This window comes from Triturus cristatus, chromosome 6 (genome assembly GCF_964204655.1).
Source record: "Triturus cristatus chromosome 6, aTriCri1.1, whole genome shotgun sequence".
NCBI lineage: Eukaryota > Metazoa > Chordata > Amphibia > Caudata > Salamandridae > Triturus > Triturus cristatus.
Window position 1 is genome coordinate 1,554,897,892 of NC_140589.1, and position 26,417 is coordinate 1,554,924,308.

The following is a 26,417-nucleotide window of genomic DNA, read 5'->3' on the forward strand; positions in this document are numbered from 1 at the left end:
TCACAAATTATATTTAGCACATATATCTTTATTCTTATATATTACAAAATACAGTTGTCAAACCTCCTTAAGTATAATTATTATATTACACATTTACTCTGTGTCAACAGGCGGATGCCGGCTTTTCCACCATGCCTCCAAAGGAGTGCAGGACCCATGAAGAGTGGTGGGCCCCCCCCCCTTGACTGCCCAGATATGTTTACCTTACAGCCCATGAACGAGGACATCGACGACAACACCGTATGGATGGAGGAAAACCCCGATCCGGCATCCTGCTCCTTTAAGTTATGGGACTCTTCGACAAGCCACGCCCCGAGAGGAGACGTCGACTGGATGGAACCAATCACATCGCGAGGGCCTGACAGAAGAAGCGGAGAGGAAGGACGGAAAGCGGAAATCAAGGGAGAAAACGCTGGTGAGAGAGGACGATCCGAAAGAAGCAGAGAAGAGGACGCGAGGAGTGCTGACGGGTGTAGCGGAGGTCGGGAGAGAGAAGGAGAGCCCGGAGGCCATCTACCCCGTTTATCGCCCAGCCACACCTCAGGAGGGGTGTGGCTCTCACAGGTACGGAGCCGAGTGGCGGGCTGGGTCAGGAGGACGTAGGAGGAGGCGGTGGGGAGAGTGCAAACCCCGTGTGTCGAGAAGTAGTTGGAAATTTAAAAAAACACCCGGGTAAGATTGGACTTTGCTTTCTACATCCTACTTTCAAAGTTTCTCCAAGGGCTTGAGTTGAGCTTGCCGCCTGTTGGAAGACTCACGGATATCAAAGGCTTCATCCAGGGGGGCGTGGCCAGCAGCATGGCCGATTAGCTGCATCTGCCAGAGCTCCGGCTGCCCGACACAGATCATGACACCATTCCTATTCTCTGAGCCACTGTATACAGCTCGCCTCGACCGCTACCCACCCCTGACACACCAGGCACGCGACAGGAGCCACTTTCGTGATGGCTCGTGTGGCCGGGCTGGTGAAGGTGGCTTTGAAGTGGAGAAGAGCCACGGCTGGCAAGATGGCCGACAGGACCAGATAGCTGTGTAATCTCCAGCCGAGACTGCTGCTTAGAGATCTGCGGTGGGTCGCCCGTGTAATGAGGAGCAGAACCCACTTATAGCTGGGGACCTCCCGTAAACACCCGCCGGCTGCTGCACGGGAGCCGGCGCTGCTAATGGGGAGGCGCTGAGAGCCTACATCGGAAGGGCAGCCAGTAAAGGAAGAACGGGGAAAAAATGGCGCAACGTCGCTGTGGGTGATTGACATTCTGCCACCTCCCCGTAGCGAGACGATGGAGTCGAGTGCCTCCCCCAGACTGAACCAGAGTGATAAGTGCTGTCTCGATAATCAGGAGGTGGGAATCTAGATCGCAGGACCGTAGACACCCGCTGCACACACTGCCAGGCAGAGCGCTAATGCCGACGCGTGCTGGGAACCAGCGGAACAGCGAGGAGAGCTGCAGATCCTGTCCCCGTTGTAGCCGTGCATAAGTGCCACAATGAACTCCTCTTTAAAAGGGAGGGTGCCCCGAGGTCCCACCAGGAGCGAGGACGACTGAAACGGCCGCCCCTCTTGGCTGAGGAGCCACCCACTGAGCGGGCTCTCCCCATCCTGTGCCCCCTGGCTTGCTGCAGAGGGGGGAGGCTGCCCTTAAGTCCTGAGTGCTGGGGTGGCTTGAGCCCCGCCCGCCAACCAGATAGCGAGACCCTCTTGGCCCCGTACTGAGACTCCTGGAGTCAGCGCCTGACTGCCTCTGGGGTTACAGGCGGGAGGGAGAAGACGGTGGTGGATGCTGCCGCTGGGAACTTGAGCCAGAGGAGCATGATCGCGCTGTAGTGACAGCGCACTACTGGCAGCTTGACTTCTGCTGTAGAGACACACGCCCGACATGCAACTGCGGGGGCGATCGTGTGGCACACCTAAATTTGGGGGCCAAAGACCTCGCCCTGACCAGGATCCCATTCCCGGTGGTTGTGTCTGGGCAATGGGCACTGAGTAGCCCTCCCTGAACATTAATCCTTTTGCAGAGAGTGCCCTTTTCGGCTGTGACCCGGGAAGACGACACAGGCAGGTGGACTCTGAGTTTGCGGTGCTAGAGGGGTGTTCCATGCTTGCAGTCCAGGAGCCATTTCGTGCAGTATTGACTGGTTCACACGCTTGCGACCTTCATCTTTGGTGCTTTCTCCCCCCCCTGACGAGGTGACTGTCATCCCCCTCAGCCTTGATGATGGCTAAAGACAAGGATCCCAAGCTCCACCGTCAAGGGAAAATGGACAAATATATTAAGGTGCTCCCTGCACAATCTGAACCTGAGGGTGCCACCGCGAGCGAGCCAGGCAACGTTGCCATTCTTCAGGCAATCCAGGCCTCGACAGAAGCTATTAAGCAAAATGGCAGAGATACGATCTGAAGTGACCCTTCTCCGACAAGATGTTCGCAACATTGCGGATCGCGTCACACAAACTGAAGCGCGTATATCCGAAATAGAAAACACAACGCATACCTCCAGGGGCGATATCAAAGAACTACAGGCTACTATGAGGGAGCTCGTGTGGAAAGTAGATGATGCGGAGAGCAGGGCACGGAGAAACAACCTCCGCTTTGTTGGAATCCCTGAAGGACAGGAGAACAATGACCCCATCACCTTTATGATGACGTGATTGCGAGATGCTCTCCTGGGGGCTCAGTTCTCTTCCTGCTTTCTCATCGAACGGGCACATAGGATGCTGGCTGTGAGACCTCCACCCGGAGCTTCACCCCGCCCGTTAATTGCTTGCTTCTTAAACTATCAAGACCGTGATGCTATCTTATGAGAAGTGCGGAAACTTGGGGAACTCAAGCTAGCCAATTCCAGGGTCATGATCTTTCCAGATTACTCGAGGGAGGTACAGAAACTGCGAGATCCTTTGATGCAGAGAAGGTCAATCTCCGGTCCATGAACATTCAACACATGCTCCTCTTCCCAGCCAAGCTCAAGGTGATATTCCAAGACTCTACAGAGTTCTTCCAGACACCTGAAGACGCCTGGGCCTGGACTGAAGAACGCCCGCGGTTCGGACTGAAGGCTAGTGGCACCGCATCGCATCGCATTCGGGAGCCCCGCCCCCGAGATGGGAGCTCAGACCACGGGGAGGGAAACAGAGATGGCGTCTTACAGCAAGAAGCTTGAGACACTCAGGGACGGCACAACCAGGAACACCATATAGGTGGAAGGAGACACCCCCGAGGAGTGACCCGGGGGGGGGGGGGGGGGGGGGACACGGGCTGCCAATGGAGATTCAACTCATGGCGACAGCACTCATGCTGACCAATCGGACCAGAACTCCCCAGAGGACACTGATGGTGAACACCCCCTACTCATGGCTATCCACCAGGCCAAGGGAACGGGGACAACGGGCCAGGAAGTGGAGCCAGACCATCCACAACAGCAGCATCAGAGTGGCGAAGATAAGTAACCCGTGGGCGTGGCAGAGGAACTAACCAGCGATATAACACCAGCGAAGGGGCCACCCCCCCAGACTTGTCTGTGTTAAAGAAGAAACTGTGTGAATCATATTCCTGGACTAGAGACATATCCTTTGCAGTTTTGGTTGTTAGTTGGGGTTAGAAGGGAGGGGAAGAGTGGGCGCGACAGACACCTCAATGGACACCTATGCTCGTTATTTTGGTGATTGCAGGGTTGAGTATGGGTTTCGTGAGGATGTGGGGCGAGGGGGAGAGTGGGGCAGGGTGGGAGTCGGGGAGTTCTTTGGGTTACATGGGGCAGGAGGAGTTATGGGATGTGGGCTTTGGGGGGGCTGGGCGGGGTGTTTTTGTTCTCAGATTATTTATAGTTACATGCAGCAGGCTATCTCTTGCGGCAGTCTCAGCTACAACTGGTTAGAGACAACACAGCTAGGATACAATCCGTTGGTGCAGCACACAAACCACACATGGGATGAGTGACATACCATACACTGTGTTGACATGGAATGTCAACGGCCTGGGGAGTAAGATTATGAGTGGGTTGGTGAATAGATATACCAAACTGCTCAAGCCTGATGTGGTCCTCTTACAAGAGACTCATCTCCGAGGTACCCACTGTGCATTCTTAGGACGAGGGGCATACACAACACTTGCCCACGCGGGCTTCTCCCCCGGTGCCCGAGGGGTGGCGGTCCTCATTAGGAATACCCGACCCTTCCACATAGTTAAAACATGGGTTGACCCTGGGGGTACATACGCAGCGGTCCAAGGCACCCGGGGTCAGAGGGACTTCACACTAATCAGTGTCTATGCCCAGCCGCGCTTGCAATCCCAGACACTACACTCCGTGGCTCAGATACTGTTAGATTTGGACTCCTCTACCCATATATTGGGGGTGACTTCAATGATCTGATTAATCCCCTCGTTGACCGGTCCACTCAGGCGATGGGCACTCGGACGCCTACACCACAGGCAGATTTTGTATGCTCCTTGGGCCTGATGGATCTCTGGCACCGGCACCATCCCCTCGACCGTAGTTATTCGTTTTTTTCCGGCGTTCATAAGTCCATCTCCTGGCTCGACTATCTTTTTGCGCCGGCAGGGGAAATCCAAGTTATCTTGGCTACAGATTACCTAGCACGAGGCATCTCAGATCACTCTCCACTACAGCTGCAGGTGGGGGGTAGGGAGCATAGGCTCAAATCGGACTGGAGACTGGACGCCTGGGAGCTGCGTGATGAACGCGTAGCGGAGACCATTGCTGTAGAGACTATGCTATTTTTTCAGGACAACGAGGGGGTCTGTATCCTCTGAGGCCACGCTTTGGGAGGCTTATAAGGCGGTGCTCAGAGGGATGCTACAAGATGTAATTGCCTGTAAGCATAGAGAGGAAACTCTACAAATACAAGGTCTGGAGAGCAAATTGTTAGAACTCAAAAAGAGAATCTCCCTTAAACAACGAGGTGGAGATGATTAGACAATTGGAGATCACGCGCAGGGAATTCCGGGCCCTAGCGGAGGGGGAGGTTTGCATGCAAATTCTGGCCACCCACCACAGACTGTACGAAAACGGGGACAGGGCGGCCGGCTCCTAGCCTGGTTAAGTCGGAAAGACCGGGACATGAACTGGGTGGACAGAATTGAAGAGGGGGAGACACGACACCCCCCGCAATTGCGGATGCATTCGCAAATTATTATGCCAAGCTATACTCGGCTCGTTCGGCAACGAACAAACGTACAATAGACAATTACCTCGCCGGGATAGACATGCCCACTTTGCAAATGGCAGACACGGAGGTTTTAGACGAGGATATTATCTTAGAAGAAGTTACGGCCACCATTGCTAAGCAGAAGTCAGGGAAAACCCCAGGGCCGAATGGACTCTCGGGGGGAATTTTTTAAGCAAAACAGCGATATTCTTCCTCCCCGCCTCCTAAACTCTCTTTTAGCGGCAAAAGAGGAGGGATCACTCCCACTAGACCTCTGTCAAGCCACAATTGTAGTCATACCGCAACCGGGTAAACCCCCCCCGAGAGCTGCAGCTCTTATGGGCTAATTTCGCTCCTTAATGTTGAAACTAAGATATTGGCCTCCATACTGGCCACGTGCCTTTTGACAGTCATAGCATCCCTGGTACACAAGGACCAATCGGGCTTTATGCCCAAACGCGCTAAATGTTTCAATCTATGTAGACTAGCAAACTGGCTGGATGCAACTACAGGAAGTGCTGTCCCTCATTTGCTGCTATCGCTTGACGCCGAAAAGGCATTTGATACTGTACTTTGGCCCTTTATGAGGCGGGTTCTCTCAAAACTGGGCTTTGGGCACAATTTCCGAGCGTGGGTCGATATTTTATACACTAACCCCAGGGCTGAGTATGAGTTAATGATGTCAAATCGGCTGAGTTCTCCATCCAAAGAGGAACTAGGCAGGGATGCCCGTTGTCTCCCTTGCTCTTCTCGCTTGTCCTAGAGCCTCTTGCGTGTCTGATTAGAACCCACCCAGACGTTACGGGGTTCCAGGACCCCGCGGGTCAACTTTCTGACGAATGCATCTCCCTCTATGCCGATTATATTCTCTTGTATGTTACTAACACGGACAAGACACTCCCAATTATTCTGACAGTGACTAAAGAGTACGGCAGACAGGCGGGATATAAGATAAACTGGGGAAAGTCAGTCCTCTACCCAATAGCAGGACACATTGACGTGCAGACCATACCGGCATGTCTTCCATGGAGGGCTTCCAGTATTTGGGTCTTTACATCTCTATAGACGTGATGAGCTGCCTCGCCCATAACATCCAACGAGTCTCAACAGATTTTAGGAGGGACGTGGCTCGATGGTGGCGCCTCCCACTGACACTGCTCGGTAGGCCGGCTATGTTTAAAACGATCACCCAGCCTAAGTTACTATATGTCCTCCAAAACACATCATAAATTACAGGATGTAATCTTTACTGCTATAAACTCCGAATTGCGCACCCTGCTGTGGGATGGGGGACACCCCCGAGTGTCGCTCAGAACGCTGCAACGCAGCCAATACAACGGAGGAATTGCTCTACCAGATATTAGGGCATACTATAGAGCGGCGCATCTAGTGGTTCTTAATGAATGGGGACATGCACCGCAGGACCACCCCACATACAACCTAGAGAGACTGCAATTTCATAAATGCTCACACCTTCATTATATCTATGGGGGCAAGGGATTAGTAGCCTTCTACCCGCAACGCAGAGAGTGTTTGCGACATGGAGGGAGGCCGAGTGGGAGATGGGTTGGGACAAACGGCTGACGAAATCCACACAACTATGGGAGGGTAGGCGCCTGCCCGAGCTTGTAAATCTACAGGGGTTTAAGAGGTGGGACGCTATAGGCATCTCTACCCTGGGTGACATAACGCGGTGGGGCGCTTTTATGAGGTTTGTAGATCTACAAACGGAATACAATCTGACCGATACGCAGCATTACAAATATGTTCAACTCCAACATGCATGGCTGACGCAGAAAGCAGATATTGCAGAACTCCCAGACTACGCCCCGTTAGAGGGTCGGTTATTACAGGAGGAGATACAGGAGAAGGCAGTCTCCTGGACTTATAAGACTCTAATAAACAACATGCCTGACGGACTAAAGACACTCCAGGGCAAGTGGGAGGACCTGGTAGGTCCACTGGAAGACATCGACTGGGAGATGGCTCTGATGCATTCCAGAGAGGTGGCGATTAAGCTCAGATTTTGACTAGTCCAGTTTAAAATCCTTCATAGGGTCTACTACGACCTGGCGAAACTGCATGCGATGGGTAGGGCACAGACGCCGGAGTGTTTGAGATGCCATATAGAGAGAGGCTCTTTCATTCATACGCTATGGGATTGCCCGCTGATACATCGTTACTAGACGCAGATAGTGCAAGAGTTAAACAATGTATTACGCTTAAAAATCCCTATGACCCCAAATATGTTTTATTGGGCATTAATACGGATGTTGACATTTCTAGGTAACAGCTGTTACTTGGCAACCTGGGTCTTATAGTGGCTAAAAGAGACATAGCCAGATACTAGGGAAGACCTGATCCTCCCACACTGAAGGAGTGGCGGTCAGGTATGTATATGGGAGCTGAAAAAACGGGCTATAAAGCAAGGGGGTGCCCGCGGAAATTTCGGAAAGTCTGGCACCCATGGCTGAGCTATTACAATTTCGAAATGGAAGGAGACGAGGCAGAGGCCCGCATTTGAAACAGGATAGGGATGGGGGGGTGTCTGCTCTTCTAAGCCTATACTCCACTGAGAGATGTACGAGCCATCTCATACCAGAGGGAATAATGACCGCCGGGTCCTAAGGGGGGACTGTATTCTGGCTATCACTTTATCTGTATCATATGTAATCTTTGTCACCTGTGGCAGATGGACGCTGCCTGAGATATCTCTGCTGAATTGTTTTGATGTTTTGTTAAAAAACAATAAAAATATATAAAAAAAAAAAAAAAGGACTTCATCCACATCTTATTACCAGCACTGGGACTCTCCTGCTGTGAGTCCTTCATTGCCAAGTGGTGCCAAAACTAGTCCTGGGTCCTTGGAACTGAGTGGTTGTGCTGTAACCTCTAGCACAACCACTCAGCAAACCCGAAGCTGCTGCCTGCGCCCAAGCCGAGAGCACCACTTGCAAGGAGCACAAAGCATTGACCGCAATATCGCAGCCCCAGCCTCAACGACATCGCTTCACGCCGTCATCGACGCCGTGGCCTGCACCGAAGTGGAGAACACTATTCGTAAAGAGCATGATGGTTCATCTCAAAGACATTGCAGCCCCTCGTGCACCGACGACAGTACCATCGACTCAGACCTCATTTTCGACGCCGCTGCCTGTACCTTCGCTGAGGGCCCCACTTGTGAAGAACACCATGCATCGCCGCATCTCACCTCGCAGCACCGGGTCCGCAAGGACCACGCTCAGCACTGACATCGAACCGCTGGCTGCACCGAAGCCGTGGTCACTGCTTGTGAAGAACACGACGCATCGACTGCGACGATGTAGAAGCCCTGGCCCCGCCGACACCAGAGCTCCAGACCCCTCGACATTGGGGAGCTCGATCCCCAGCGCGTGTGACTCCAGGGTCTCAACAACTTCTGCCCAACTTTCGGAACCAACACAGGTCGTCAACATCTCATCTTCAGATTTTATCGCAAGGTCCCAGAGGCCTCCTCACTTCCAAAGGTACAGTTTTGCGGGTCTGTCTAACACGTATCACAGAACTGTTGGATTTGTGTTGTTCACGATGCTGTGTTAGCCTGGTTGGCGCTATCGACTTGAAGGAACTATTTTTAAGTCTATTCTAGCAAAATTCTTTACTTGTGTATGTTGCATCTTTTTTCATTTTGATCTTGTTTTACTCAGATAAATATTGCCTATTTCTCTAAACTGGTGGGGAGCTCTTTTGTAGTGTTTTCACTGTGTTACTGAGTGTGTGAGTGAGTGTGTGTCAGTATGTGTGTGTGTGAGTGCGATTGTCTGTTGAGTGTGAGTGTGTACAAATACTTTACACAGTGCCTCTGAGATAAGCCTGACTGCTCCTGCCAAGCTACCAGGGGTGTGAGCAGGTGTTATCTTAGCTGTGTAACTTACTTACCCCGACTAGTGTGAGGGTCCCTATTTGGACAGGGTGAATACCGACTGCCCAATAGAGATCCCATTTCTGACAGAACTGATGTCTTGAAGCAGGGGTTGGTTAAGGTAGATTAGTTTGGAGATGATGTGACAGAACATGTTGTTGTCTTTTACCAAGTATTCTGTAGCTATGGTGGTGGATTTTTATGACAGGGTAGACACTCTGGCAGGACACAAAGAATAGTGTCTCCATCATCACAAGACATGTGCCTATGCTGTCGCATGTAATCTATCTGTGTATGGGTTTGCTTTTACAATGCATGCCTAGTTCGCATCATATTGCAGGACCTTTTGTGTGACTATTTGTGCCTTGATTGATAGAGATTGATAGAGGAGGGAATCTATGAAAAAGCCTAAACAGCGGATATGACCAGTGCCAACCAGTGAAGCTTGAACTAGATTGTACGGCGAAATCTAACTGCAATATATTATGGGTTCTTGAAGCAAAAAGTAAGCATAAGAGAGCACATATTTTCCCACTTTGCAAATAATTTAGTCTGTTTTGTTGTACTCTTATAGGAGTGGCACCACTCTAAGTTATCTCTAAGAGAGCTGTCCTGTTTTTCGAAAGCCTGAACAAATGACTGCTTTTGTTTTTTAAACACTAGGGGTTTGTAATGTGCTGTTATACAGTGTTTTGTCATCTACAAAACCTGGGCAGATTCATGCAATCTAGAAATGAAAGATCCTTTTGTTTTTACCGTCTGATAATCATGTTCATGCCCCAGATCCCAGCAACTAAAGCACCATAAAACTATCAGTTAAAGAAATTACTAAGCACACCTTTGTCCTCCTCAACTATCACTTGTTCCCATGTCATTGATCATCTAATATGAACAGCCTCTTTCAGTTAGGAGATTATTTTCGAGGCCCAGTTCCTGCCTTACTAAGTGGGTACTGTTTCACCAATATATTAAGGACCTCTGATCAGTATACCAGGAGCTACAAATGTCTAAAATTGTTTTACAAAGGTTTGTTAAGTTAGCTCATACGCTATGTATATACAAAACTGTAAACTGAACTGAAACTAAATCATTTTGTCTTTTGACAGTGATGAACAAGTTACTTACCTTCGGTAACACGTTATCTGATAGAGACTATCTAGCCACAGATTCCTTACCTTAGAATTACCCCCTGGCGTCAGACTCGATCTGGAAATGTTTTGTAAGCAGCACCCCTGCGCACCGGTAAGTTGCATTGTTCAGCATCTGTGCTGGAAGGGGCGTGGGGGGTGCTTTTCCTATACAGGCGCCTGCCAGCGTGCTGGCATCAGTTTCTTTTGGCAACTTTCCACGCCAGGAATGCAGAGCCAAGAAGAACACTGACCACTGGTGTGGAAAACTAGTGACCTGAAAGGGGAAATCCCTGTCCCTAGAAACCCATTCACACAGTGGGCAGGATGGGTGGGTTGGTAAGGAATCTGCAGCTAGACAGAATCTCCACTGGATAAGGCATTACTGAAGTTAAGTAACTTGCTCATCAGACAGTGCGGTCTAGTCGCAGATTCCTTATCTTAGAATAGATACCCAAGCAATATCTCCCCGGAGGTGGGTGTTTGAAACAATTTCACACTAAGAAGTCCTACAGGACTGAACAGGCACAACCATCATCCCTACGGGCCTGACTGGTCAGGCAGGAGTGCTTGGTAAATGTATGCAGATACACTTATGTTGCAGCCTGGCAGATGTCCAGGACCGGAAGTTCGCATGCTAATGCAGGGGTTGCAGTCTTGGCTCTGGTGGAATGAGCACACAAGCCTTCTGGGGGTTGCTTCCTGGCCAGTGCATAGCAGATTTTAAATGCAGAGCATGATTCATTGGGACATGGTCCGTTTCTGTACTGCCTTTCCCTTCTTCGCTCCGACATACCCCACAAAGAGTGGTCGTCCATCCAGAACTCTTTTGTACAGTCAAGGTAAAACAACAATACTCTTTTTGGGTTCAAAAGGTGAAGTTGCTCCTCTTCATTGGAGGGATGTAGCGGAACATACAATGTAGGAAAGAAGCTCTGGTGTGAAGAACCAGTTTGTCTGGGTAGATCTTCGGGTACGGAGGCCCGCATGACAAAGCTTTAAGATCACTGACCCTCCAGGCAGATGTTATTGCCACCAGGAAGGTCATCTTGATGGTAAGGAGCCTGCGAGGACAATTGTGCAATGGCTCGAAGGGACCCATTTACAATAGGGGATTTGAAGAGGGATGGCTGATCTGGCACCAGCAAAAAGGCGGCGATGGCTGAAAGACTGCCCTTTAGGGTGCCCAGAGCAGAGCCCTGCAGGGCAAGAGAAAGAATAAAAAGAAGGACCTGAGAGAGAGGAAGCAAAAAGAGGGTCAACCTGTTACTGTGCACACCATGCCACAAACTTTTTCCAACAGCAGGCATATACAGACTTGGTAGAGGGACGCCTGGCTGCCAGAATAATATTGCAGACTTCTGGAGGAAGGTCAAAAGCTGATACTGTTGCATCTCAATCTCCAAGAATAAAGGCGGAGCGTTGACAAGTTTGAGTAGAAAACCCTCCCCTGCAGCTGCAACAGAAGATCCTACTGAAGAGGCAGTCTGATCGGAGGACTGATGGCCATGCTCAACAGCTCGGGATACCAAACTACATGAGACCAGTTCGGAGTCCCAAGGATGCCTTGGGCCTGGTCGTTTCTGATCTTCTTGAGAACTCTGTGCAGGAGTGGCATGGGTGGAAAGATGTGCTGGAGGCCTGAGCTCCACTAAGACGAAAAGCGTGTCCGAGAGAGAGCTGCCTTGGAAACTCCAGGGCTCAAAACTGCAGCTATTGCGCATTCTTGGCGGTAACGATCAGATCTAACCACGCGTCTCCCAACTGCTGAAAGAGACCTTGCACCACCTCCGGATGGAGACGCCACTTGTGATCCTCTAGGCTTCTTTGGTTTAGCTCATCTGCCCTGGCGTTCAGAGCAACCACCAAGTATTGAACCACCAGGGATATTCCTTGATGTTCCAGCCATGTCCAGAGACACAGGACCTCTTGAGAAAGGGTCCACAACCTTACCCCGCCTTGTTTGTTGCAGTACCACATGGCGGTGGTGTTGTTTGTGAACACCTGCCCAAACCTTCCTTTCATGGAGGGTAGAAAGGCTTTCAATGCTAGCCGGATTGCTCGGAGCTCCAGTAAGTTGCTGTGGAGTCCGGATTCTGCGGGAGACCCGAGGCCTCTGATCTCCACTTCTCCTAGATGGCCACCCCATCTAAGGAGTGACGCATCTGTCACTGCTGTCAGATCTGGTTGAGGAAGGGAGAGGTGTCTGCCGCTGACTCACTCGCGTTTCATTAGCTACCACTGCAGATCCTTTGCAGCTCCCTCCGAGATCTTGACCATGTCGGAGAGATTTCCCTGATTCTGCGCCTACTGGAACTTCAGGCTGCATATGCCAGCGGGCAAGTGTCACAGGCAGGATGCAGGAGGCCATGTGGCCCTGCAGCCTCAGAGATAGTCATTCAAGAATGTAACTGCAGCTACTAGCTCAATTAAATTTAGGTCGAAGAAGAGTTCTAAGTTAGCCAGAGCAAAAAATTATCCCCACTGGAAGCTGATTAACTGTAGAAATCCTTCACGATCCTGGCTAGAGACATAATCCAAGATAGAGGCCACCAGGAAAGTGAATCAGAGGTAGTGTTCTAGCTTCTGTGCTCGTGCTAGTGTTCAGAGAACCCAATAAGCATGCTCACAAAGAGTGGTGCACTGGAATTCTGAGGCGCAGGTAGCGTCACAGCTTTGCACTCTTAGAGCTTTTTTCTGACAAAAACCAGATCTTTGGAAAGTGTCTCATGTTTGCGCCTGAGTAATATAACAAGTTAGTGTTCCGACATTTACATTTTCTGGGCGTCTTGAGGAGAATCTGTAGTGAGAAGAAGTGTCTGTTTTGGGCATCGCAAAGAGTGTCTGGTAGTGTCTAAAGCCAGCACTTCATCTGAATTCGGTTTGGCAGCAACGCTTGGAGAGCAGTGCTCCTATTTGATTTGGGTAAGGAACAACGCTCTATCGTACGACTTACACTTTCTCAGTAAAACGGTTTGTTGAACAACATAAATGTCAAGACTGTACAAGACTGATTCCACGCACACCATCAGGATATGTTGGCCTTTGTCCTGCTAGTTCACAGTGCACCAACTGTACCCTTAACTAGGTAAGGTAACAGGTGGAATGCGCAACCTCAGCACATGACAACTCTGACTCCAAGGAAATCGTGGTAACAGATCTAGAACCTTTTTGTTTGTTACCTCATGCATGTTATGTTATGTTATGTTATTTATATTTTTATAGCGCACAGCTGCCCCAGCAAGAGATACACAACGTAGCGTTTCAATAATTATAGAAGCATTATGGTTCTTGCGTAAAATAAGCGTGCTGCTATAATCAATAGAAGGAAACAGAATAGTGTGATCAGTATTACGAGAATGGTGAAGATGAACAATTCAACAATGGTGCTATATAAAGAGAATATATGCAAGCATATAAATAATGTTATATTTTGCTCCTACCTAGCACTACCTATCCTAGTGTGCCTATGGTGGGTGAATCTGCCAGAATCCATGTAGGGTGATCAACTCCCCACTTACCTGTGGGTAAGTGTCACTGGGAACCCAGTCTTGGTGGGGAGCTGGGCTTCATCCTTCACAGGAGGCAAACAGAAATCAGCTGGGCTGGAATTGTGGAATGGGTCGACCTCGCAGTATCAGCGAAAAGCTCCTCTAGACAAAGGAGTGATGTCGTTTATATAATAAAAATCACCCAAGTTGCCATGCCGAAGTCCCAGTCAGGCTGCCATTATTGATTCTACCCTGACAAAGCTGTCGCAAAGCAAACAATACTAAACAACATTTTGCTCAGTGAACTTTAGCTTTCATACAGAATGTTCAAGGCTTCCGATTACGGGCCTATGAAGATGAGTAAGTGTGAGCAAAGCTACTTTTTAGAACAGTATCTGTACAAGTACGCAAGCAAAAGTGTGTCAAATGTCAACATTCAAAAAAAGATGTCAAGTTTAAACCTGAACAACAGATTTAATCAGGTCGAGCTATTTTTAGGGCCTACTTGTCCATTTTGGGGAGCTGACAACAGGTGATCTGCTTGCTCGCAAAGTGAATGACCAATAAAGATGCCTTTAAATCTTGTTATCTTGTCACATTTGCTCAGCTTTCAGAGACAGAGGTCAAGACAGTTTGCCTTCCTACATTTACTTTTCTTTCTGCGACTGAAGTTAGAGGATTTTGTAATGTGAACTGTGTGACAATCACTGAAATGGCTAATAAGTGAATTGTTCAAACATTTCAAATATATTTCACTAGTTATGAAGATACATGTTTGTAATTCTGTGGCAAAAATAAAAGATTTTTCTAGGATCAAAACAAATCAAAACACTTTACTTGAAGATGTGCAAATTTTAAATATTTTTGCTGAAATCCAATTTCCAAACATTGCTTATGCGTTATATGAACGAGTTACTTACCTTCGGTAACGATATATCTGTAAGAACCATTAGTTAGTTAGATTCCTTACCTTAGAATATCTCCAGGCGTCAGGCTGGATCCGGAAAGATTTGCGTCAGCAATACCCTTGAGCGTCGCTAGGCGTCGTCTGCGGCTCTGAGTCCGTCGTCTGAGTCGTGATCGCCGGGATGACGTTGGAGTACTTAGACGCCGCCCTCGCATGCTGACGTCAGTTCTGGTACACAGCTTTCCACGCCAGGAACGCAGAGCCATGCAAGAAACCGACACTGGTGCCAAGAATCTAGGGCCCTGAAAGGGATGAACTTAACCCTAGATATCAGTTCGCAGAACGGGGAGGATGGGTGGGGCGGTAAGGAATCTGACTAACTAATGTTTCTTACAGATAAATCGTTACCGAAGGTAAGTAACTTGTTGATCTGAAAGAAACACGTTAGTTAAGATTCCTTACCTTAGAACAGATACCCCAGCAATACCAACCCCGGTGGTGGGTCTGCAAACCACGATCACACCAGGAAGTCCTGGAGAACGGAACAGCCAAAGATGCAGTCTCTCCGGACTTGGCTGTCCAGGCAGTAACGCTTGGCAAACGTGTGCAGCGAGGCCCACGTAGCTGCCTGACAAATGTCCTGAAGAGGGACTCCCCGTCCCAGGGCAGTAGTAGCCGCTGTGGCCCGAGTGGAATGGGCCCTCAGCCCCACAGGAGGTTCCTTCTTAGCCAAGGAATAACAAGCCTTAATGCACAAAACGACCCACCGAGAGATGGTTCGCTTGTGCACTGCCCGCCCCTTCTTAGCGCCCACGTAGCCAACAAAGAGTTGGTTGTCCACCCAGAACTGTTTGGTGCGGTCCAGATAGAAGGACAGCGCTCATTTTGGGTCCAGACGGTGGAGCCTCTCTTCCTCTTTCGAGGGATGCGGAGGCGGAAAGAAGGTGGGCAGTGTAACAGACTGGGCAATGTGAAAGGCAGTTACCACCTTAGGGAGAAAGGAAGGACGAGTCCTGAGAACAACCTTGTCCGTACAGAGAGGAAAGGAGGCTTAGAAGATAGAGCCTGGAGCTCACTCACCCGTCTAGCAGAGGTGATGGCAACCAGGAAAGCAGTCTTAAGAGACAGAAGACGAATTATGAAGTGGCTCAAAAGGAGCGCACATCAGATAGGTTAACACCAGGTTCAAATCCCACTGAGGCATTACAAAAGGGACAGGAGAAAACATATGAGTAATGCCTTTAAAGAATCGAGCAACAACAGGGGACTTGAAAAGAGAAGGCTGATCAGGATGCCGTAAGAAAGCAGAAACAGCTGAAAGATATCCCTTGAGGGTGCCCAGAGAGATCCCTGCTAGGCCAGGGACAGAAGAAAGAGCAGAACCTCAGAAAGAGGGGCAGAAAGGGGATCCACAGCCATTGCTGTGCACCATGCCACAAATGTATTCCACCTGCAGGCATATACCGTTTTAGTGGAGTGACGCCTGGCTGCCAGAATGACATCACAGACTTCAGGAGGCAAGTCAGATGGCATCAACTGTCGCCGCTCAATCTCCACGCATGGAGGTGGAGGCTGGACAGGTTCGGGTGGAGGATCGTCCCCTGCTGCTGCGACAGAAGGTCCTCCTGAAGAGGCAGTCGAATCGGGGGATCGAGTGATAGACTAAGTAGCTCGGGATACCAGTATCTTCGTGCCCAATCCGGAGCCACAAGGATGACTTGGGCCCGGTCGCGCCTGATCTTCAGCACCCTGGGCAGAAGTGATAGGCGGAAAGGCGTCCAACAGACCGCAAATCCACTCGCGACGAAAAGCGCCTGAGCGAGTGCCGCCTTGGAAATTCCAACGCGCAGAACTGATGACATTGAGTGTTCTCTTCAGTGGCGAACAGATCTAACCAAGGCTCTCCCCACTGCCGAAAGAGGCCTTGCGCCACGTCCAAGTTCAGACGCCATTCGTGATCCATCATGCACCGGCGGCTGAGTTCGTCCGCCCTGGCATTCAGAGAGCCCGCCAGGTGTTGAACCACCAGGGTGATGCCCTGATGTTCCAGCCATGTCCAGAGGCGCAGAGCCTCCTGGCAAGGGGTCCACGACCCCACCCCGCCCTGTTTGTTGCAATACCACATGCCAGTGGTGTTGTCCGTGAACACCTGCACAACACTTCCCCGAACAGAGGGAAGGAAGGCCTTCAGTGCAACCCGCAGCTCCAATAGGTTGATATGGAGTCGGGACTCCGCCAGAGACCAGAGGCCTCTGATCTCCGCCTCTACCATGTGGCCCCCCCCATCCCAGGAGGGACGCATCCGTTACCACTACGTGCTCCGGTTGGGGTAGGGAGAGGGATCTGCCACTGACCCAATTGCGGTCCGTGAGCCACCACTGCAACTGCCTTGCAGTGCCCTCCGAGATCAGGACGTGGTCGGACAGGTTGCCTCAATGTTGAGCCCACTGGAACTTCAGGTCCCACTGCAGAGCCTGCATCCGCCACCTGGCGTGATGTACCAGCAGGATGCAGGAGGCCATCAGACCCAGCAGCCGCAGCACCAACCTGACCGAAACTCGGGATAAAGGCTGAAAGATTGGAATCAGAGCCTGAATATCCCGAACCCGCTGTTCTGGAGGATAAACCCGAAACTGCACCGAGTCCAGAACCGTTCCGATGAAAAGGAGCTTCTAGGAGGGACTCAAATGAGACTTTGGCACGTTGACGGAGAACCCCAGCAAATGCAGGAGGTCGGCCGTAGTCTGGAGGTGGGAGAAGACTGCTTGGGGCGAGCCCGCCTTCAACAACCAGTCGTCGAGATAGGGGAAGACTGGAACCCCTAATCTGCACAGATGAGCTGCGACCACCGCCATCACTTTCGTGAACACCCGAGGGGCACTGGTGAGGCCGAAGGGGAGCACGGTAAACTGAAAGTGCAAGTGGCCTACCGTGAACCGCAGGTACGCCGGTGGGCCGGCAGGACAGGGATGTGGAAATATGCATCCTGCAAGTCCAACGCTACCATCCAGTCTCCAGGATCTAGGGCAGCCAGAACCTGAGCTAAGGTGAGCACCTTGAACTGCTCCTTCAGGAGGAAGGAGTTGACGCTCCTAAGGTCCAAGATAGGGCGTAGGGCCCCCTTGCCCTTCTTGGGAACCAGAAAGTAGTGGGAGTAACAACCCATCCCACTTCTGGGCCAGGAACGCGCTCGATGGCCCCCTTGGCCAAGAGGCCCGTAACTTCTCCTGCAGAAGTTGCAAGTGATCCCCCGACATGCGGTGGTACTGCGGTGGCATGGCTGGAGGGGTCGCCTCGAAGGGGAGGGAGTAGCCCCTTTGGACGATTTGCAGCACCCACCTGTCCGATGTGATGGTATGCCAGTGGAGCAGGTGATGGCGAACTCTGCCTCCCACTGGCGTGAAATGGGCCTGAAAGCTCGGACTAGGAAGGCTTTGAGGAAGGCTCTGAGGCAGATGCTGCTGGGGCAGATGTGGGCTGACCGGCTCTCTGTCCCACTGCTCCGCCTCGGCGGAATCCACATCCGTGAACGTGTTGAGGCTGGTTCTGTGGCCTGTGGCTAGACGGACATGTGGGGGCGCCCCTTCCTTGGCCACGAACAGGGCAAAAAGCTGAAGTTTGCGGGCACGGGGTCGAGAGGCCCAAAGACTTGGCCGTAACCCTGGAGTCCTTAAAGTGCTCCAGCGCACTATCCGCTTTGTCGCCAAAAAGGCGACAGCCATCGAAGGGCATGTCCATGAGGGTGCTCTGGACATTCCCGGAGAAATTCGTGGATCTCAGCAAGGCGTGGCGACGAATCGCCACCGTGGTCGCAATTGCCCTACCTAGCGAGTCCGTTGTGTCGAGCCCACATCGTATCGAGTACCGTGCTGCCCGGTGCGGGGCGGTGGCGCCGGACCACGTTTCGGTCCACAGGAGTGACTGTGGAGGGCTTGGACCAGGTGCCCATCAGAACGTCAGTCAGTGCTTCATTGAACTGCAGTAGAGGCTCCGAGGAGCTTACTGGCGGTTGAAGCACTTCAGTGAGGAGGTTAGTCCTCACGGCCACTGCAGGGAGCTCCAGATGAAGGGCTTCGGCAGACCTGCCCAGCGCCACAGAATTGGTAGCACCCTCCTCCATAGCCACGGAGGGAGGAGAGATGAAGCCAGTGTCAGGGGAGGTGTCGAGACCACTGGCATCCCCCAGCTCTTCTGCCCAGACCATACTCAACTGGCACTGCTGTGCCAGAGGGTCCTCAGACCCCTCCCAGTCGTCCCCGTCATCCGACTCCTGGTAGACAGGCAGAAAGGTCGGAGCCGGGCGGTAGATGAATTGCTCATCCATCGGCGCCGGAGACGGCACCGGGAGGCGCCGCTCTGACGCCGGACCGGGACTCAACCTGGGGACGTCGTCGTCCGAAGACGGCGCTGGGGGCGGCACCGAAGGGATCAGCGCCGGCAGAGGGGTTGTAAGGTCAACCGGTGTCGACCAGGATCCAGGCATGGATCCCACGGGGTCCTGTGGCGTCGGGACCGAAGTAGACGATGACGCCGGGGCCGGAGCCGCCGGCTCGCTAGGCCTCCCACTCGGACCTGCGGGGCCCGAAGGCCCGCCGGCAGGCCTCGACGGCGGAGCGAGACTCCTCATGGCCACGAGGAAGTCTCAGATCTTGCTCTGAGTCGAATTAGGCCCAGGGACCAGAGGGTATGGGGCCGCATGCGACTGCTGCGGCTCCGACGGAGCCGCGCGGGTGGTGCCACTCGAACCCTCAGCTGAGTCGCGCGACCGGCGAGGGGAGTCAGAAGAGCGATGTCGCCTCTTCAACTTCTTACTGCGCCTCGACTTACCGGAATGCAAGGACTTCGACCCCTGACGAGCGGTGATGGCTACGGCTCCGCGACCGGTCCCTCGACCTCCTCCTCGACCGGGACCTTGAGCGGCACAGAGCTGACTGCCGGATCTCTAGCAGCTTGCGGGACCGCTCCCGCCTAGCCTTCAAGGCCCAGCAGTCGAGGCACGACTCGGCATCATGGTCGGCCCCAAGGCAGTAGAGACACCGGCGGTGGTGATCCGTAACCGACATCAGGCATTGACAGGCGCCACACGGCTTGAACCCGGGCATCTCTACCGGCACCAGGAGTTGAGGTCGACTCGAAAGAGGAAACAAAAAAGTTCAAAAAGTTTAGTCAAAAGTGACTAAAGGGTATGCTCTTGCCGGATCTGCGCTTACTGGCACGGAAAAAAGAAGAACTGACGTCAGCGCACGAGGGCAGCGTCTAAGTACTCAGGCGACGTCATCCTGGCGATCACGACGCCGACGACAGAAGCCGAACCTCAGACGACGCCTAGCGACGCGCAAGGGTATTGCTGACGAAAATCTTTCCGGATCCAGCCTGACGCCTGGGGATATTCTAATGTAAGGAATCTAACTAACGTGTTTCTTTCAGATAGTGTTATCAGTAAAACTACATGCTAGTGGGGAAGTTATGAAGCCATTTCAATGGAAAATGTGCTAACTGTAAATGACAGTGCAACACCACATCATGCTTTAGTAATACATTTATGAAAAGTGCGTTTTTAAACATGAACTAGGAAATATTACTGCTCCTGCCCATATTACAATGAACTAAGTGAACTAAGAGGCAAGTCAGGGGTCATGTGTACCCTATATGTGGGCTTAATTTTTATTATACATGGAGCAAACGTTTAGTCTAGTGAATTAAAGGTGCACTCCCAGGTGCTAATGAACAAAAATGCGGCTCCATAAGTCAAAATATGTACCTAGGATCACACAAATTGAAATTATTAAAGTTACTAGACCTGCAGGTTTAATGACATTTTTATGATTTTGAGAGTCTTGGCTGGTGTTCCTGCCCAGACCTAAATGTGACCACATGGCAAGTCCTTCCTTTCTATAGGGCGGCTCGAGTGCTGTTCACAATCTCTATTACGCAAAAGGTGAGCCTTTATTCTTGAAAACTCAACAGTACTTTCCAAGTGAAGAATTCAAGGTGAAGGGTATAAAACATTACTTTCAATTGTAGATATAAATATATCCAAAAACAAAGTTCGCCAGGAACAGAAGGGCCCACATGAGTAAGTATGTTCAGGCAATTTAATGAAGGCGGCAGCAAGCGCTTAGACAACGTCAATCACCTCAAATGGTGCAGCCAACGCGTTTCGGGCCCCCGCCCTTCATCATAGGCTCGGTCCATTACAAGATTACTTGACAGAAAGGCACCTAATTCATAAAGGTACTCGTATGGGCCCTTCTGTTCCTGGCGAACTTTGTTTCTGAACGGCTGCGCCAAGCCTTTGAAGGAGCCCCGCTGCTATGTGGACCTGGGTGGCGTGCAGCAACACAGGACGGGTGTTCGTGATGGAGGCAATGAGGTGTAAGCATCGTTAATACACGGTATTTCACCGACCCACTTGGGATTGATTCAGTCTGATGAACGTGGTGAAGGACAGACTCACTGGAGCAATACAATAGGCACTACCGGTACCAGAATGCCGTGCGAAGCGGCCATGATCACTGGGGCCGGTACCTGTATGAATTAGGTGCCTTTCTGTCAAGTAACCTTGCAATGGACTGATCCTTTGATGAAGGGCAGGGGCCCGAAACGCGTTGGCTGCACCATTTGAGGTGATTGACTGTGTCTAAGCGCATGCTGCAGCCTTCATTAAATTGTCTGAACATACTTATTCGTGTGAGCCCTTCTGTTCCTGGCGAACTTTGTTTTTGGATAGATATATATATATTTTACCTACTGGCGGTCGCCAGTAGGTAGTTATAGTTAGGACCTATAATCCATAGGAAATCCGCAACATTCTATTTGGAATAACTTTGGCCCCGGTTGACAAATCTTCGCAAAATTGTCAAAACGGGTGGGGCGCTCCAGCCCGCTCCTATCCTGAAAGTCTCGGGGTGATTCATCAAGCGGGGACCGAGAAAAAAGGGGGGTACCAAAACGTGTTTTCCCCATGCAATTTTCCATAGGAACCTTTAATCGCAGCTACAGCCCGAACTGCTGAACGGAATTACACCAAATTTGGCAGAAACGTAGCCCTTGGTTCAGAGTCGTGCCGTTTGGTTAAATGGTGTACATCCGTTCAGTAGTTCCTGAGAAAATCAAAAGTAAAACCACATATATCTGGGCGGAGCCTAACCACACATCTCATCGTGAGATCTGATTGGCTGTCAGCACTTCATCCAGGAAGTGTTGGCAGCCATCTTGGGACCAATATACATGATAGCACCTCATTAAAAAGCATTGCAGTTAATAGAAGGTTTTAAGACTTTAGTTACATTATAAATCATTTGTTGATTGTACCATTCTCATTTTAGGAATTGTGGTGTGTTCTAAGGTGATTTTATCATGTGAAAAAGCCTTCTGCTGGGATATCATGTTTGAGAGAAAACTATTTTCTCATGCCTTTCCCACAGAGGTTTGGAAGGTGATCTATAAGCTAAACTGAGAGCATATTTTCTGTAAATTCACGTTATCTTTCTCAGTCATGTGACAATGAAGTCTGACATTCTCAGTAAAACATGTACATCCAACAAGGACAGAGACTGTCAGTTGATTCCTTTGTGTTCTACTGCAGCTTCCCAGAGTGTTCTAAAGAACAACTAGAGCGCTAACAGTATTACTTATGACAAAAGTATGGCACACCTGAAGCCATCTTGATTGGAATAAAGTGGTAACACTTAAAACATTTAATTTAAAAAGGAACAAAATGAGGGGGTTCATTTTGCCATAGAAATTAGGATTAGTGCTACAGAAAGAAAACTTAGGGCACATTTTGACTTCTCAAATCCTCTTCTATTTCATTAAAAAATGTTGACATGCAGACTGAAACATGCACTTTGAATACCAGCAGCAGACTTCCCTGATGAGCAGTAGCTTTACTTCAGAATTTATGGCAAATGTGTGACACATCTGAATGATGGAACCAAAGTAAAAAACTGAAAGTATTTCCTACTGAGGAGACACCAGTAAATGAGGAAATTAGGAACCTTCATAACAAATAAATCTCCCAAGATGGCCACCAGAGACAAAAGAGCCCAAATGTAGCACAAATATCACCCAGATGTAGCCCACATGTAGCCCAATGACAGAAGTGTGCAAACCACTTTATGTTTTGGGTTTTTGCAGTTTTATATAGAGCAGACTTGTCAGGTATTCATTTTGGTTGTAGACATGGGGAGATTAAGTGATTTGACCAGAATCACAGAATGTCGAGCTGAAGCAGAAACTCCAACCTGGTTCACCAGTTGCAAAGTCTGCAGCTCTGGAAGTAACACCACATCCTCTCCCCTAAGTGCAACATTTAATCAAGTGGTAAACTGGATAAAAAAACAAAGATAACAAATAATTTAAAAGTGCTTTGTCGCTATTTGAAAACTCAGAAAATATGTCCTCATTTTAGTTTTTTAGAGCACTAACCATAATTTTGACCCTCTCATATATGTAATTTGTAAAGGAAATGCTCTAGGTATTACAGTTTTGATTACATCAAGATGACGTCAGGCGTTCCACACTTTTGCAATAAATATAGAATGTTAGCAATCTAGTTGTTCATTAGGATACTGTTGAGAGGCAGAGGCTAGGGGCACGCACTCTGAAAATTGAAGGCAGGTAGGAGGGTGCAGAGGCAACAATTTGACCACACTGGGCAGGCAGGAAGGGCAGTGGCAGCACAACAGACTATGGGGGCAGTGGAAAGGGGGGCAGGGGCAACAAACCAACAATACAGGACTGGCAAGAGAGGCTGTGGCAATATAATAGACCATTGTGTGCAGAAGGAAGTGGCAGTGGTAGTACAACCATACATGCCAAGGAAACGTCCAATGTTTTTAAGCTCAAGTGGGCTTTATTGGATCTGTCTCCTGTCTACAATCTCCTCTTTTTCAATGTAACTCAAAGGGGACAATCAATACCCCAGTTTTTTTTAAAAAATCTCCCTCTTACCAAGTTCAAAATGTTCGCAAGTATGGTACATTGGATCATGGAAGGCAGGAGGAATTGGGGTAGGGACATGGACTCGGATAACAGAGGACAGGAGGGACATGGAGAGGTGCACCAAACTGACCCTACAGGGCAGGCATCAGGGTTTGCAGCAGCACAATACACCACACAGGGCATGTAGGACGTGAGTGTAGCACAACAATCCATAGAAAGCAATGGGGAGGGGATAGGACCATGCACATGGACAACAGAGAACAGAGGGGAAGAGGCAATGGTAGCTAGCTGACCATAATGGACAGACAGGAGAGAAAGCTGCAGCACAACAGACTATAAAGGGCAGGAGGGACGGATCAGGGGCATTACAATGGAACAGACAAGCCAGGAGGGAGGGAATAGGGGTCTGCACATGGAAACAAGAGGGCTGGGGGCAAGGGGGCAGGGCAGAAGCAGCAAGATGACCATTGAGGTCAGGCAGGATGGGCACTAGAAGCAAGACATACCATGGAGAGCAACAGTGAGACTATGATGACATACACACAGACCATGGAAGGAAGGTGGGAGGGGGTCAGGGGCAGCTAGCTGACCACACAGGGAAGGTGGGAGGGGCCGTGGCAGCACAGAAGACCATGCATGGAAAGCGGGAGGGTTAGTGGCAGCACAATGGCTATGATGGTCAAGAAGGAGGGTGCAGGGGCATGCACAAAGGACCATGGAGGATAGAAGGGAAGGTCAGGACCTGGGCACAGACAAGAGAGTTCTGGGGAAGGGGCCTCACAACAGACCACGCGGGGCAGACAGGAGGAGCAGTTGCAGCACAACAGACCAGGGAGGGCAGAAGGGTGTGGTAGTAAAATGGACCATGGAGGACAGGAGGAAGGGGATAGGGGCATGGAATGTGGACAGGCAGGGTGGAGGTGGCAAGGACAGGTTACAGTCATCTGACAATGCTAGGCAAGTGGGAGGGGAGTGGCAGCTTAACAGAACACTCAGTAGATAGGAGTGGCAGGTCCATGGAACATGGTGGGCAAAAGGGATGGAGCAGGGGCATGCACAAAGACATCGTAGGGCAGGGGGAAGGAGAATAGGGGCAGCAAGCTAAGCAGAGAGGCTAAGCAGGAGGTCAATGATGGGGCATAGAATTGGGCAATGAAAGGCAGGAGGAGTGGACTGGTACATTATGATAAATGGAGGGCAGTGGCAGCACATCAGACCATGCATGGCAGGAGGGAGGAGGCTAGTCCATGGATTCAGACAACAGAGGATAGAGAGGAGGTGGATGGGGCAGCAAGCTAACTGTTCAGAGAAGGTGGGTATTAGGAACTTTATTGTTTTTAAAATGTGTGTGTGCGAACTACTTAAAATATGAACAAGTATGCAGTATAATCTCACTTTTATTCAGGAAGAGGAAGTTTGTGACTGTGACTCCGGGCTCACTTGGCAGAAACACCCCCAGACCATCCACCCCCCATCGCAAAATGTAATGCCCGTGAAAAGGGTAGGTGAACGCAGTGTTATATAGAATATAGTCCTGAGAGCACGATTGAAAATGAAAACTAGATATAGTGTATGGTATAAACTATGCACCAAAAAGTGTGATATAAGATGAACCGGGGCGTAAAATATAATGTGCAATACATTGTGCGCAATGACAGATTCATTGGAGAGCGTGAGATAGCACAGGCACTAGCATGTGCTATGCGATATGCACCTTGGAGTGTAATATGCACAGGGCAGTGTTGTGTAACCTAACTCGTCTCTAGAGTTGTAATATAAAATATGTGCTGGGGAGTTGTACTGCTCGATCTTTCCGGTCTTATTGTGTTGAAGGGTGATTTAGGTGACTTCAGTCTCTTTCCATTCAAGTCTAAGGGTTAGAGTAGTGTATAGAGCCTATTTATTAGGCACTTCGACATGATCCTGTGTTCTTCCCCATAGATCAGGGTTTGCATATATATATCCTAGGGGATAGATTCGTTAGCATTAGGGGTAATCTGTTCTGTAGTGAGGGTATTTCATGGAGCCGTGCTGAATTCAGGCCTGGTAGGCCTTAAACGGGAGAGACTCCATCTTTCCTCCTGCTCTGGCAGCTCGGGATGTTTCTAGGTCATAGGCAGTGTTTTAGTTAGGAGGTGTTATTCGCTTGGAGAGAACCGGTTCAGGCCGGCCCTTATCGAAGGATTGTATTTTTCTTCATGCCGAAGACACTACATCAGGCCGGCCGGCTGGGAACGTGTCCTTGGCACGGGGAGGTACAAGAATTTGGTGGGCGGCAGGTTACGGGCTGGAATTTTCCATGAGGAAATGCACGTCTATATTAGTAAAAGTTTGAGGCAGATACTGGCACTTGCTTCTTGTCCATGGGCGGCACCTGGCCGTTAGTAGTAAAGCTGCTACTTATTCCAGGGAAGACAGATGACAAACTTGGAGGTGGAGAAAAACCGAGAGATAGATATTCCAAAGAGAAGAGAGTAGCCGATGAGGAAGAGGTCCCAGTGACTCGGAGAGGGAGACGGGAGTAAACCCGTGATTGCGGAGGTGTGACTTCCAGGCGAAGCCGAGGCGCAGACGAGAAGGGAACCTAGATGACCATTGAGTGCAGGCTACATACGACCAAGGTGATGTCAACCCCTTACTATTAGAGTGTACAACTTAATCTTTCACTTTTCTTTGCAGGCTATGTGATACGTATTATGTTCCGTGAGTGTGCATGTAATAATTAAATAAAGTATTCAGTTTGTAGTAAAGCAATATGTGCTACGTGTTCTTGTGTGAGAGGGTAACCTATTCTTCTAGTCAGCTGTGACTTAACATGAACAGATGTTAATCCTGATCAGGTAGGTGGTAACTGAATAAGGGAGAAAGGAGCCCTTCGAACT

At 50.1% G+C, this 26,417-nt stretch overlaps 1 protein-coding gene across 2 annotated transcripts in view; it reads right to left on the reverse strand.

Moving 5' to 3' along the window:
- Nucleotides 1-26,417, reverse strand: part of KIF16B (kinesin family member 16B) — a 1,684,060-nt gene that overhangs the window by 1,143,156 nt on the left and 514,487 nt on the right. The window lies entirely within an intron of this gene.